We start from the raw sequence: 14,274 nt of genomic DNA on the forward strand, positions 1-14,274 counted from the left end.
GACAGACTTTGACCATGACTTCAGCAGTTGTTTTTATCTCAGTCTGAATCGTCCTTCTCGATATATCTTCCTTTCGACACCTCATCTGAAAGTGATATCGATCTCGTTGACGCTTGATCTTAGTGACACCTCTCTACGTGGCAAGCCCGAACGAATCGGCACTTTATCTTGATTTTTGCACAAAAGCGGAATCGTTTAGGCTCGCCTCGCAGAAAAATGTGGCGCCTCAGTATCACTGCTATGACGTCATTTCTTGTCTTTTCGTTGGTCTTCATGTGTACATAATCCGTTTAAAGTAATACATGCATTAATTCAAACTAAAACTAAACGGTTATAATATTATATGGCCGCCAGCGGCGAGCGAGGCCTGCTCTTGGATGGGTGACCTCTTCGTTGGTTCGTACTCTGGGTTCAGCACGTTACAAAAGTAGCAAGGAACATACTAAGCCTCAACGTCCCTAAACTCGTCTTAAATTTTACCAGGATTCTTTTGTCGACTGAATGTATGATAAGACGGATGTCATTTGAAACAGAATATTATTAATATTTAAAGTATATATTTTATTTTCTTAAGACTCCATCTATCTATACTAAAGGGATGAAAATGTTTGCTGACCATCTAGCTGACTATATAGATTCTGTACGTCTATCCAGTGCACCCCGAAGTAACAAAAGTCACTGTGATATCAATAAGATACAAACAACGGTATTTAATAGCTCGATATAATGAAGAAGATCTGCAATATTAGCTGTACAAAAATCAAGTCCTTTCATTTGCTCTTGTTTTCGTCTTCAGAAATCGGAATAAGCAAAATTAGTTAAGAAATGTACAATGTGTTATTTCTAAAAATAAAAAAAAGATACAAAAAAAATAGTTAAGAAATGATCTCACTTAAAAAGACCAGTCTGAAAGCCGTATCATCGAAAGTGTTTTATTAAAAGCGATATGTTATATACTTCATCAAAGACCTATTTTGAGTTTAGATCGCATTGTATCGTAAGGAACGACATTTCGTCTCCGAGAGTTCACTTTTCTACAGTGCAGTATACACTGACTGAACCTATGTGATGATAATCTACTTGTGAGTGATCACGTTATATGCTTGTGGAGATATTTGTCATGGTTTCAGTTGAATCCTCGATTAAAATCAAAATTACGGTTGAAAGCCTTTGGTTGATTTTGATTACATATGAAAACAATCATTCAGCTAAAATCGATCTAATCACAACTCGAAACAAGGATGGAAGTTTGGTGGACGTTGTGATTATTTAAGAATGTTGATTGCATGTCAAGAGACAAAATTATTTCATTCTGTATGAATCAAAGTGCAGATACATTACTTCTGTCTCTCAATCAATCTGGTACATTAACTTTTCAAAGGTATTCAGTGCAACCCAAAAATCTTAAATGCAAGATTACAAAATTGTTCGATTGCTTTAAGCAGTCGGAGCTGCCATTTCTTTAATTAAAACCTTCAGTTTTGTATCATAATATAAATTAATGTATACTCTCTGGAATTCGAACCAGCATAAGTGATTTGCTATTCTATTGCTGATGATCTTTCACACAATACCGGTATATTTCGTTCTATTTTCAGCAAAATATTACACTTACCTCCCTTGTGTTTGTCAGTATTGCTGTGTTAAGCGGGTAAAGCGTCTGTCTGTAAAATCTGAAATAAAGTTAGAACTCGTATTAATGCTGTATATACCGTTAGGCTCTTCCTGAAATAACAGAATGTAAGGTGTATTCAATATTTGTTTTTAATCAAGAAGATTCAATCACAATTTACTATTTAGCCCTGTTGCCACCATGGTTATATAAAAGTCAAACGGATTTTGAATATCAGCTTTTCTGTTCGCCGAATAGGCAATCTATTCCCTAATGCATTCATCGACAATGTCTCACGTTGGCCTTTAATTGTAATTAGCGAACATTTCAGCTTTTCCTTATTTCTTGTTGTCTAGATATTAATTATGTAGGTAGAAAAGAGGTCTTTATGCGCTAACAGTTTGCAACATTTTATCATATTATTCTGAAAGATTTGTAAAATTAAAGTGAGTAAGTCGAACCAATCAACGAACCCATGAAAGACGTACACAAGCAATTGATTTCATAAGACAGGACACAAAATAATACATTTCAAAGGTTGATGATATGGATAAGACAGTGTAGTTAAATAAACTCTCAGTATTGCATATTAAAGAACACCCTAATACCTATCTGGTTGTTGATAAATTCATTTTAGTGCAGGCCGGCTGGTATAAATCGATGTTGGTAATTATCCTGTGTTTCGCGTTATAATCACTGTATTGCGTTTGCAATAAGGATAGTTTCCCAAGAGAGAACAGAAGAATTAGCAGTCGGCAATACAGCTTTTAACCTAGCTTATTCGAGTGTCATTACCTGATTACTATCGAACGCGTATCTGTCTTCCATAGCTATACAGGTGTAGAAAAACACTAACACTTTTTCAAGAGTCAACAAGTTCGTCTTCAAAGAACGTAAACGCTGGCAGATAGAGAAAAATGACAGGTGTACCTTTAGACGATTATCTCTCAGACCGAAGATTATGAAAAGAACAATGGCGTTTCCTCAGTGCGTCAGGGGTTTTGTAGGTAAGGCAGTATAAAATTACCAGTGTTTGTCAAAGTTTTCTAAGAAAATGGTAATTTAATGCAAATTACGGCTTAGCATCAGCGCTTTGAAAACGTAATGTGGTAGTCAGAATGTCCAATATGACATCCGAGAATCGAGAAAGCCCCCGATTCTAATCATTAGGACCTATTCATAAATCCCTGGTTACTATGGACATGGCCTGGACGAGACATTGGTCTCTATAAGACATATACGGGCTGGGATTGTTGGTTACTCGTGTTCAACGCTCCAACAATAGTATATGTACAAGGCTAAGTCATTATATCAGCCTCCGTCGTGATGGATAGCACACACATATTATCAAAACTTAAATGACATTAATCGGATCAAATGGTAGCTTTCATCAATTCTAATTTCGTCCTTTCATTGATCGATATCCCTGCATTTCTTTCTGAAAGGTGATGTTATAGCAAAAATGTTTTAAAAATCATTCCGAATCAGGATTTGATAACGACTATGAAATAATTATTATATGTATTATGATTACTCAATTCGCCTGATTGTTTAATCAACAAAATGTTTTCCATAATTCGAAAAGAACGCGATAGTCTATTAGTCTAAGATCATTAAATGTCAGTTAAAATAACTTGAAAGTCTTGACTAAAGGTCTCTAGCAAGTTTGCAACAGCCAATCAGCAAGTGTTTATTAGTATCTTTGTGTCAACACCCAGATTTAGCTTGTGTGCACTTGCTTATAAAGCATGCTTGCTTTTTGTGTTAAAGCAATGTACGTTTGGTATTCAAAATTGCAATTGATTATACAATGACAACATAGAAATTTATATTTTAACAGAAAAAAATCTTTATTTCCCAGACAAGTCTACATTTTTCATATATGTATATAAGTTGAAGGTTGCCAAGGTTTGGGCCTTGGGGTCAGCCATCATATAAAAACTATGTCCTCTCACAGGGGAGCTCTCACACGTCACACATATCTTTCATTCCTATCTAAACATCCTTAGGCTTAAATTTACTAAATCAGTTCTATTTTATTCTTCTTTTCTATCTACTCTCAGACCTCAAATATGTATGCTTATGAAATCTACTTAAGTATACATTCATTCCCCACATCCAACGAAACTAATTAGCATGCCTATGAAAAGGGGAAGAACCTAATAATGAGTTAATATACATATATAACTTTCCAATATTGTGAAATTCAAAAGCTTATGTGAAGAGATTGCTCAAATTCTCTCAATTTGTTTTTGAAAAGTTGTAAAGATTCCTTTTTCCCCGATTTGTTTTTCTATTTTTATAGAGTTGGCAAAACAATCAAACATACTCCGAAATTTGGAATGTAATCGTTCATACGACAATAGTATATATGCTGTTTTAGCAAAATAAGAAAATGATTTAACAATTTTCGAAACTTTGGATTTCCCAAATTGATACCTTGATCAATAAAATTATAGGAAGGCTGATTTGCAATTTATACCATTGCACTGTCAAATTGATAAATTTTCGAAAAAAGGATTTTTTAAGGAAATTATCCATCAGTGAAGGATTTGTTTGCATTTTCCTGCAAACCAGTTATATGGAATTGGTCAGATCACAGATGGAGCAAGGAGAGATGACTTTATATTACATGCTAATCTGACCACAAGTAAGCATTATAACTCCACGATTTTATTTGGTGTGATGTTAAATGGAGTTTTGATTGAAATGTGTATGTAAATTGCTATTTATTGAAAGTAGAAATTCAACACTGCCAGTAATTAGTGTACTTAGATGTATCTCCCGGAGGATACATACAGGTCCATACCAACAATGTATTTGCTAGAAATAGCACCGGATGTACATGTAGATATCGGTTCGCACACCTGTTAGTTCTAAGAGGGATATCGACCTGACAAATATTGAGTTATATATTGTTAATCAAGATTTATATATGACTCCAATCGCATTTGGCATTAGTGAAACTTCAGATTAATTGCTCAGAATAATAGATAATTTGCTTGTATGAGACCTAAAACATTGTAGTAATATTTCGGTGAGCAATTTTTTTCCTCCTTTAAAACAGAAAGAAGTTATCTAAGCATGTGAATTTTGAATAATAATTTTCTTCAAATGTATTTCTTCTCCTTGATTAATTATGACCTGAGTCACGCTATACACACCACAATATGTTTTATCTAATCGCTCCGTGCCAAATATCAACCAAAATTTCATACTTTCTTTATTAGTTTTCAACCAGCTGGAACCTTTACGAATACTTCTGCATTGATGCGACCAAACAAACTGTGGTGGAGTGTCGGTAGATATTAACCGCCTGCTCTTGACATGCAAAGCTTGTAGCTTATTTGTTTTACATAGAAACGAGACTTTGTACGATCTGCAATTCATTTTTGATCTTATTTATAGCCTGTTACATGTTATAGTGTTTTGGATGGCTACAGCTAATTAAGTCCTGCAGAGGAATTTGGTAGTTTTATGAAATCACGATTATTTCCTAAGTGCATTTCATCAATGCGCAGCAGGTATTATGACTTCAGCAATATTTCTTTCTGGTATCACAAGCTAAACCAACAGTACATTATACCTTATTAATAAAACATCTAAATTCTCTTAATAATGCAATAGGATCCATGTGGTTATATAAATTACTATTAAAATGTCATCTGCTAGTTCATTTTATGTCTCTCTTGGTGGATTAAGTTTTCGATTCCTTTTGAACCGACTGTTTTCCTCTAGACGATACTAAAGAAAGTGTCCTCGCTGGCATTAGCATCACGCTGAACCTCGCCTAACTCATCTAACGAAATGATAAAAATAAGACATTTTAACTGTGAATTGGGAAATTGACCATAACTTTAACTGACTTATGTGTAATTGACTATAATTTTCCCTGAGTTATGTGTAATTGACTATAATTTTACCTGAGTTATGTGTAATTGACTATAATTTTACCTGAGTTATGTGTAATTGACTATAATTTTACCTGAGTTATGTGTAATTGACTATAATTTTACCTGAGTTATGTGTAATTGACCATAATTTTACCCGAGTTATGTGTAATTGACTATAGTTTTACCGGAGTTATGTGTAAATGACTATAATTTTACCTGACTTATACGTACCGGAGTTATATGTATTTGACTTTAATCTTACCTGAGTTATGTGTAATTGACCATAATTTTACCCTAGTTATGTGTAATTGACTATAGTTTTACCGGAGTTATGTGTAAATGACTATAATTTTACCTGATTTATACGTACCGGAGTTATATGTATTTGACTTTAATCTTACCTGAGTTATGTGTAATTGACTATAATTTTACAGGAGTTATGTGTAATTGATTATAACTTTACTTGACTTATATGTAATGGAAAATAATTTTACCGGAGGTATATTTTTTTGACTGTAATTTTACCGGAGTTATGTTTAATTGATTATAATTTTACCCGACCTATATGTCATTGACTATTAGTTGCCAGATAAAGTCAGATTAAGCAAGACGTTTCAGTTAGACGTGTTTGAGTCAACGATGTTGGAAAGAGATTTTTGGTCTGAAGACGTATTTTGTAAAAGTGAAGACAAAGATGAGTATTTTTATGGATTCAGTATTAGTGTTTGGACATGATGTTAGTAAAATCGATTATTTAAAGCAAGACAACCAGAAAATCCTCTCTATCTAAGGAGTCCTGATTAAAATATTCAATAAAACATTAATTTATGACTTTTATGAATTCATCGAAGCAAATTCAGCATATCATAATTTTACTTTAGACATTAGATGTTAAGAAACTGTTTTAATGCATTTTATATCTTCAAAAATATATGGTTTTGGAGTCGAATATTTAATTGCAAAATTTCGGATTTTTTTCGATTGAGCTATTTGCTTCCTTACCCTCAGAGAATATGTGAAAGGAAGAAATGAGTTCTACTTGCCGGTTTGAATTAGCAAGGAACAGGTGTTGGAAACGAGTGAATCAGACTAATTGTCCAATTAGGTTTAATATAGGACCTTACTGGATGGTTATTCCCTCGAGCTTTCCTACGTACGTATGGAATACCGCCCGACGCTAAGGACAAGTACATGTGACCAAAATGTTGAAAGTACAGAATCGTTCTTCGGGCAAACAAAATTAAGTTTGTGTGTTTGTAGTTCTGGTATACCAAATGACATTACTTCTTTGCTTATTGATTGTATATCAATCATACGCATCAGTATTAAATTTTCTAGAAGATTTTTGACCTTTAAGGCCAGTTCAATGTTATGAATGGCATGGTACCATACCATTGATTCTGCTTTTATATATAAACCTTAATGTGTTTGAAAACAAATATGCAACCGTTATAATTTTTATCACTACTAACCATACGACGCATGAAATGAAGTTGAAAAAAATATTACGAAAACGAGAATAACAATAAAAATAATAGACTTTATTTCACCTTGAAGACATATTGAGCTGAGCAGTTTGTCTTACACATGGTCAAGATCAATATAAAATATACACTACTAGTATATACAATAGCATAAACCGAAACATCCCTGATCTCCTTCATTCAATTTCAAACTCAAGTGTATAATTATCACGATTGAATTGAAACAAGTACGTTCAAACTATATATCATAATGGTGATGATTGATGATAGCATCAGGTTGATTAAAGGTCATAATTGTGTTTACGATTTTAACTAATTGTTTTTCCGAATCTGCATTGATTGGATTCCTCGTGATTAATCACACAAAGATTAAGTACCTTTTAGGTTATTAATGAATGTCTTGATACAGAAAATTCGTACAGAGTTTAATCACGCAGGCAATTTCCTTAATCTCGTTATAAATGATTAATATGATATGGATTGCTATTTGTAAATACATTGTGAATCCCTGAGTATCAGATTAAGGACTAAAAATATTAATATTTAATGTATATGATTAATTGATGGACGAAGGTTAATTGTAACCCGTGGTGATTGAATGGATCAGTGGGCAAACCCTTGTAGAAGTATGAACTAATCAAGGTGATGATATCACGGCAATGTTAATAGACATATTGTCCTGTCGACGACAACACCATCCCGTTGTTGTGGTAAATACTATACCATTAAATTATTCCGCTCCGTTTGGTTTGTAGCCTCAATGCCTAAATTCATTAAAATCCACAAGAAAACTACACAGATGAATCCTAATTCCTAACCATTTATATGGTATCATTCGCTTTTGGATTTATTAAAATTGCGAAGTGGCATACATCGTTCAGCAAAGTGCATTGTAAAGACAGTTGTCTATTTTAGGCAGCAAAGGACTTTGTTTATTCTGGAACAATTTATGTCGATGTGTATAAGTTGTTATTTATATAGTTCAATAACCCAGTTAAAATACCAGAGAAAGCCTCTAAATAGGCCAATAATTAACCACTGGTACTTGAGATGGAAACGGCGATTATTGAAAAATCTTTCCATTATTTCGTGGTATAAAAGGCTTTACGTATATGGTCTTATGTGAGAAACAATTGATGGCTACATCCCGGTAGCACTTGGCCAGTCTGGACCTTGCACCGGGAGACACTCAAACATGGCTTATCTGGCCCAAAGAGAGGGGAACATAAGCTAATAGACTATTGATTTACGATAGACAAAACTCAAACAAAATCAATAAGTGTTTTTTGCATGCTCATCGTTATCTTATTTGCATTTTTATTTTAATGATACATAAATGACATGTGTAAACAGGGCCAGTTCAAAACAAACTCGGTAGAACCATTTTGCAGACATGTAATTTCTTATCTGTAAGATAACTGTAAAGTTGTCCGTCTGGTTTTGAACACCAATTTAAAATAAAAAGATACTGTCTTTGCTGCTAATGTTATCCAATTCCTATCTTTACTTTAAAATACATATACAGCCTGTCTGGTTATTTGTTAAAATAACAAAATAATATATGCAAAAACAAAACAATCAACAAACAAAAAAACAAAGCGTCAGTGACTTAAAGGATATGTCGGCGTTACTCTATTTTGAAAAAAAAAGAAACATGATTGGTGAACGATTTTGGCCGATCTCGGACTCGTCAAAAAAGTGTTAAATAATGTTTTTTTTATTCAAAGAAATATAGGTAATGTCTACAACATTTAAATACATGTACTAGCCCCAATAGAAGCTACACACATTTTCAAGAAATGTAATGATATGTTGGTTTATAAAAACCTTTAGGATATATAAAGTAGTTTTTACTACTGTTTATAGCTCAGTAACCATCATTTAGAAAATGTCGACACGTCGTCTGAATCAATGCAGGAAGAAAATGATGAATAATGTCTCATTTATGTCACCGGTTCTTTGATACTAGACTAATCGATTATAGCCATAGACTTTTGGGGACGCCATCGCCTCTAATAGCCTTTAATACTTGGGTCTGTTTTAAGTCGATGGTATGTACACAATATAGCCATATAATAGATAGTAAAAAAATCTTCTTGTATAACTTGACAAATTGGATCGGAGGATGTGACCAATAACGTTGCGCAAAAGGAAGATAGATATACGGGTTTATACGGGTAGATACGTATCATAATCTGACAATCGTCGTTTTATTTAATGAATAGCAGAGTCTTTGCCATCATCACTTAATAAGGATATGTATGACTTCTGTACTTACTGGAAGCATTTGAACAACAAAATGGATTGGTAAAAGTCATTTTTGTTTCCTTTGGATCTCAATAATTTTACATGCCAGGGTCCTTGAAACAATAAAACGCAAGTTCTGCATCATTTTCTTACAAATCAGTTTTTGAAAAATCTGACTTTTAGCTATATAATAGTTATTCGGGGAAAGATTGTTGACTAATTAGATTACCTATCATCATGTAAAAGTGATTGTGTGTATACCACGGCCACACGATTCCAAATGTTATCAAAACTAAATAGAATAGAACTGTACACATGTCTATACACGAACTTAAAAACTTATTTGCATATACCCAACATCTTGAGTAATGTAGAAACCTCTATTAATGTGCCCAACATTGAAGATTATTAAATGGACTGGAGGACATAGAAAAATGTATATGATCTGCATCAATTGGTGTCTTGTTTTTATTCCGTTCCACTTCAGAATGAACCACAATTGTATGATGACAGACCGCAGTATACGGTGGCTGAATCGTATAAGCAGATCCCTTAACGGTAATGGACTGCGGAGGTTCCAATCCCACTTCGAAACACCGTAACACATTTATTACACTCAAATTAAAAAACAACAACGCTGAAGTATGTCCATTACAGGAAGAAAGTAATCCGCCATTCTGCGAGCAAAATACAACAGACCTTTACGTTGGTTAAAACAGCACTGCAATGTTTGCTTCGTTTTCATTTGATGAAGTTTGGAAATTGAATATAACACTACTAATGTTGACGGAATTAGTTCATGTGTTGCAGCTAGCAGGAATGCGATTAGTTTCTACTGCTTAACCAGTTCAACGTATGCATTAAAGTGTTTTTAAAAACATCGATTTGTAAAAACACCCCTATATCTAAACTCAGAATATGGTCCATCAATACAACCACAGGAAGATGTCTATCAACAAATAACTATTGAAAGGTATTCAGAGGCAAACTCAATGACATTTTTATCTGAATTTTATTTATATATGTATATATACAACCCTTTTGTATTTACATATTCTCATATAAATTTTAACATTCAATGTATGGTTTTGTATGAGTACAAATCTGAACAGAACAGCCAGCCATCCTATGGAGACTCCCTAAACACAGTTAAGTATTCACATTATGGTGTCGCATGGAGATATCGACTTTAAGGGACGAAGTGCCCATTGTTATATTCCTACAAACTTAGTGTTATGTGAGGCTACCATTATTTACAGAATCTCAGGGGGGAGTAGCATTATTCGGTTAGGTGATGGATATTGAGCCACACTATATCATGACAAATCACAGCTGTAATTGTCAACATGCTGATTGGACTGTATATTATTAGCATACAACCAATGTATATCCACATCAATAACTGTCGGGGTTATTTTGATAAATTTCCTAATCAACAAGCCATTCATGGATATTATCTGAGTTGGTAGTGAATTTTGGTGGCTGGTGTGACATATGGTTTACGCTGAACTCGCTCGCCAAATTATATGAGACATCATATATGACCTCCCCCAATTCGCTGAAACGTTATAGATAATGATGAAAGAAGAAATCATCTATTCAATTGATGTTTGTGTTATCCAAACTTATGATGGACTTAAACATTTTGCATTGGCAACATAATTTCTGCAGCTCCACGCAAAAACCTTAATGAAATCAAAGGGAGCGAAATAAAACTTTTTTATTTTTATTTTGAATTGATATCAACCTATCAATCAATGACAAGATTTCACACTCTCTTGGATTTCCCCTCATTGCGTATTTTAGTACAATTCCTACATTTTGGTAACATTGTACCCTACAAAGAAGTTACTCAATGGCATTTAGATATGACATGGTGCCAATATTATTGCATGTGAAAAATTCCGAAAGTAGATCGGCACCAAGATTGGAATTATGGTAGAAGATCGTCAACGTACAAAATCCTGAGGGTTAAAAAGAATAGCAATCCCGGCCAATTACAGTCGCCTCAGGATTATACACATCAGTTGAGAAGCAACGACACAACAAGCAACATGTAATACAATTATGTCATTTATGAGAATGTGCCGGTATTTTTATCAACGTTGGCTAACAGAATACGGATACATGTAGAAACGATGAAAGCCCATTATAATGAAGAGTGCATTCGAGTCGATTTGTGAAATTGTTTTCGTTTTTGTGACGACAAAGTCAGAATTATTCACATGTCAGAAATTGCAAATCGAAAAGTTTGGGCAACCTTGACATTTACGGCTTTAGCAAGCTGTACATAAAAGTTGTTATTATTTGATTAATAGTTAAATCTAAATATCTCCAATGATTTTGTTCTCAAATAGAAAATATCGTTTACTATAAACAAGATCAAGCTCATTATACTGAATTTGTTTTTAATCATTGATTTGTACTCTTGAATAATTCATTGTTTAAAAAACAATCCGAACAAGCATGAAAAAAACCTTATGGAAACAAGAGGCCCAGAGGGCCTGTATCGCTCACCTGGTTTTTTTTAGCAGCCCTTTTATTTGTACAATTTTGAATCCCCACCCTATAACGATGCTAACATTGCATTATGAGTGCTGTCTTATGCTTGGTTTCAGAGAAGAAGTCGTTTATATGGAAATAGCCAAATTGACCCCGCCCCTCAGGCCCCCGGGGGTCAGCCCCATCATTTGTACATTTTTGAATCCCCACCCTATAAGGATGCAACCATTGCATTATGGGTGCTATCCCATGCTTGGTTTCAGAGAAGTCGTTTATATGGAAATAGCCAAATTGACCCTTTTTGGTCCCGCCCCTCGGTCCCCTGGGGGGTCAGTCCTATCATTTGCACAATTTGGAATCCCCACCATATAAGGATGCTACCATTGCATTATGGGTGCTTTCCCATGCTTGGTTTCAGAGAAGGAGTCGTTTATATGGAAATAGCCAAATTGAACCCTTTTGGCCCCGTCCCTCTGCCCCCTGGGGGATCAGCCCATCATTTGTACAATTTTCAGTTAGCAGCCCATAAGGATGCTACCAGTCAAATTTTGTTGAAATTCGACCAGCGGTTATGGAGAAGAAGTCAATTGTTGACGGACGACGGACGACGGATGACGGACGATGCGGTATCCCATACGCTCACCTCGGACCTTCAGACCAGGTGAGCTAAAAATGCATGTCAGATTTTAAGATAATATTTGTTTGCTTGTTATCGTTGAATTAAAAGTATTTCCTTTTTTATTTGAAAAATAATCCAACAAATTCCCTGACTTCTTGAGAAAGTTAAGCGTCAAGAGGATTCAGACCAAGGTCACATGTAACTTTGCAATGGATTTCAGATTCAGTAAGATTATTCATGTACGGTAACGACACCCTACAGGTTCGTGATTTGGTTTCCTAATGCTTTCAAGCTTAGAGATTTGCGTAATTGCTTATTGCTCAAGAAAAAAGGAGAAAAATGCATCGGATTCTTACAAAAAAGATATGAATACAAACCCAGTCATAAACAGAAACCTCTTCAAGCAGGGATCCTGGAGTAAATATCTTGAAAATGATGTTTTATGACAGCGTTTCTGCTACGTCCCCATCACTTAGAATAACAAAGCCATATAAGATATCGATCACGTGACATTTAAATAGAAATCGATTGATAGCAATGCGTGTCTTCATCAACATAAGTTATCGCTAATATTGAATCATTGATACTGGAACCAACTGTTAAATCAAATCAATTTTAAGCTACCAGGAATAAAAAAAGAAACCACCGGAAAAGAAATATTCAATGCTTTTACACGAAAATATAATACTGTCCAGGTATTGTTTGATTTAGTTGATCAAAATACAATGATAACCCACACAAACACGGAGACATAGCATTGAGAAGCCGTCCTCTCCCTAAATATACATATATACATCGTACTTTCATAATTGTAATCGTACATATGACGATAAGCATAACTGAAACATGGAACAGGTAGACATATTTTTAACACATAAGCCATTACTTACTCTACAGTATATAACCAATTTTAAGTTATCACTCGATCTACATGTATGCATCGTTATATCTGGTTTCAATAACTTTTGTACTACAAACTGGCTATTGGAAGTCAGAGATATTATGCCTGCTAAAATCCCTATAGATATGCCCTTGTTCATTGTTACTTCTGAATTTTAACAGTAAAATATTCAATATATCATTACTGATAACAGTTCCATGTAACCCCGTAATCATATTCGTACTCAAAGGGCGTTTGTACTGTTGTAAATATGTCCAATTACCAGTGATTTTGTAAGCGCCTTCCATAAGGCGTAGTTAATGATCTGTTTCATTTATCAGATTTATTTTAAGAAATTTCATCAGAGCTATATCCTTTAATCAATACTACAACGAAATAACAATGTAAGAAACATACTATTATACTGAACACAGATTGTGACTAAGGCTGGTGTACTTTGACAGCATAGATTCATATCATGCTTTTCCAGACAAAGTCAATTATTGAAACGAAACAAAATCTAATCCTCAAAAGGAAACAGGTGTTATGAATCAAACAAAATAAAATATTTTTAAATAATTGTTTTGAATAGATAAATTAATTTATTTTTATACAAGAATGTATGTCTGTCTTGTCAATTATGAACATGGGCTAACTATAATACTGAGAATACATATGGTATTATTACGATAATGGTTGCATTATGTGATTGATACAGCGAGTGCACGATAAAATATATTACTTCTGATCCTCCATTGCCCAATTCTCTTGTATTTCTGGATAAATGCCGCTTACATTTTGTCGTAAAGCGTTTCCGAAAGCGACAAATAAGCACGACTTAAAAACAAGCCTCTCCATAAAGTCCATTCAAGGGACAATGACTTAAAAGTATTTGAATATTATTCCTCTTGCGTCATTCAATAATCATACCATTGTATATATACATTTCGTATTGGTGACATTATAAACGTGTCCATCAGTGATCATATCATTCTAGCTTGTGCGAACACTTGAAAAATATCCGTAAGTGATTTCTG

General features: G+C 34.1%; 1 protein-coding gene across 2 annotated transcripts in view; it reads right to left on the bottom strand.

The window, feature by feature from the left end:
• LOC138322823 (allatostatin-A receptor-like) overlaps positions 1–14,274 on the bottom strand; it is an 81,280-nt gene that overhangs the window by 17,437 nt on the left and 49,569 nt on the right. For both annotated transcript variants that reach the window (XM_069266949.1, XM_069266950.1), the window contains exon 2: positions 1,616–1,673. The gene's annotated coding sequence lies outside the window, so the exon portion shown is untranslated. The remainder of the gene's footprint in view (positions 1–1,615; positions 1,674–14,274) is intronic.

Source organism: Argopecten irradians, chromosome 5 (genome assembly GCF_041381155.1).
Source record: "Argopecten irradians isolate NY chromosome 5, Ai_NY, whole genome shotgun sequence".
Taxonomy (NCBI): Eukaryota; Metazoa; Mollusca; class Bivalvia; order Pectinida; family Pectinidae; genus Argopecten; species Argopecten irradians.